The 2,118-nt window shown below is 53.9% G+C and overlaps 1 protein-coding gene across 1 annotated transcript in view; it reads right to left on the bottom strand.

The window, feature by feature from the left end:
- The window catches only part of CCDC94 (coiled-coil domain containing 94), a 19,095-nt gene that overhangs the window by 6,153 nt on the left and 10,824 nt on the right, over positions 1–2,118 (bottom strand). The window lies entirely within an intron of this gene.

The following is a 2,118-nucleotide window of genomic DNA, read 5'->3' on the forward strand; positions in this document are numbered from 1 at the left end:
CAGCCGGGCATGGTAGCGCATGCCTGTAATTCCAGCTACTTGGAAGGCTGAGGCGGAAGGATTGCCGGAGCCCAGCAGTTCGAGGCCGCGGTGGCCGGGAGCGGCCACTGCACTCCAGTCTGGGCGACAGAGTGAGACTCCGACTCAAAAAAAACCAAAAAACAAAAACAAACAAACAAAAAAAACCACCTTGGTTCTACATCCAAAGGTTAGTGGGAAAGAACGTACAACCCCCACTCATTGTCTTCTGACCCCATGGAAGTCTCAGCTGGGGCATGGCTGCCTCTGGGACTACATCTCCCAGCATCCTCTAGGGCTGGAAGGAGTCAGGTGGCTGCATTTGACCAATCAGATGAGAGCACAAGGATGCGCTCACACACCCCCCCCCATGTCCTTCCCTGTCCCCTTCCCACTGACCGGGGCAGAGGTGGCCCTGAAATGGCACCATCCTAGGGACAGCAGAACCCACCGTCCCTGCCTCAGTTGCTTTGTAGACTGTGATTTGAGAGAAAAGCACCTGCCACATTTATGTGCCTGTCACTTTGGGTCTCATCCAGCAGCCGCACTTGTACTTTTTTTTTTGACTTGGGAGCCTCACTCTGTGCCCAGGCTGGAGTGCGGTGGCCACTGTAGCCTTGACCTGCTGGGCTCAGGCGATCCTTCCACCTCAGCCTCCCAAGTAGCTGGGACTACAGGTGTGCGTCACCAGGCCCGGCTAATTTTGTGCTTTATTGTTGAGACGAGGTCTCGCCAAGTTGCCAAGTCAGGTCTCTGAACCCTGGGCTTAGGCAATCCTCCTGTATCGGCTTCCCAAAGTGTTGAGATGACAGGCGTAAGCTGCCATGCCTGGTCCCAGGCTGTACTTCACTGAACACAGAACACGGCCGTGTTTAGAATGAAAATAAAACGTTTCTGGTGCGTCTAAGATATCTGCTCTGATTCCCGCTTTCACCTCCCTCTTCAGTGAACAAACCAGAGTGGCCACGGCCCTCTGAGATAAGGCAGTGGTGGTGGGACACAACAGCCATCCGCCAATGCCCCTTTCTTCCTCCGTCTAGCCGGAGGTGTGCCAGGCATGGGCCAGCTGCAGCCTTGTGACCAAGTTGTGGCCTATGTGGGGACGAGAGGAATTGGGGTGGGCCACCTCTGAGGCTGAGCAGACCTCCACACACCCTCTCCCTTCCCTTGGCTGGAAGCTGAGGCTGTGCTGAGCCCGCTGTGATCACAGAGCAGGATCCAAAGCTCCCGGGGACCGAGCCTGAATGACCTCATGGAGCAGAGCTGCCCGGAAGTCCTAGGCTGTCACACCAGCACTGGCCCATGACAGAGTAGATGTCTATGAGGGGCAGCTGGGCACGGTGGCTCATGCCTATAATCCCAGCACTTTCAGAGGCCGAGGTGAGAGGACTGCCTGAGCCCCCAGGTTCAAGACCAGCCTGAGCAACTTGGCGAGGCATCTCTACAATTAAAAAAAAAATTTCTATGAGGGGGACCCCAAAAAACCTGGAATTATATTTTGGAGGGCAGGCTTCTTGTAGTCCAGGCTTCCCCCCTTAGGTCAGTGTTCCACGAACCCATCGGCACCCGTGGACCAGCTAGGGGTGTTGTGAGAGGCTGCATTCAGCTTCAGTGAATTTTTTTGGAGATTCTTTCTGTGCATTTGGCCATTTCATAATGGGTGATTTATGAGTGCACCTGCCCACAATGCACTGAGCGTTCAGCCGTTTTTGACCAAAACCGCACAACTCCCACGCCCCACCCACCCTATTCACCCAATCTCATCCCGAGTGGCTTATTTTTATTTCCCTGGACGAAAAAAGCCCGCAAAGGGAAACATTTTGCCGATGTGGAAGAGGCGAAACAAAAAACGGCAGAAGCACTAAAGGCATCAGAATGGATGAATTCAAAACGGTTTTGAGCAGTGGAAAAAGTGTCTTGATAGGTGTCTTGCATCACATGGAGAAGACTTTGAAGGTGACTGAAACTTACACATGAGAATTTTTTTTTTGAGTCAGGGTCTCACTCTGCCACCCAGGCTGGAATGCAGTGGCCGCTCCAGGCCACCGCAGCCTCGACTTGCTGGGCTCCGGCGATCCTTCTGCCTCAGCCTTCCGAGTA

The sequence above is a fragment of the Carlito syrichta genome, unplaced genomic scaffold (assembly GCF_000164805.1).
Source record: "Carlito syrichta isolate Samal-C Ts95f unplaced genomic scaffold, Tarsius_syrichta-2.0.1 Scaffold135825, whole genome shotgun sequence".
NCBI lineage: Eukaryota > Metazoa > Chordata > Mammalia > Primates > Tarsiidae > Carlito > Carlito syrichta.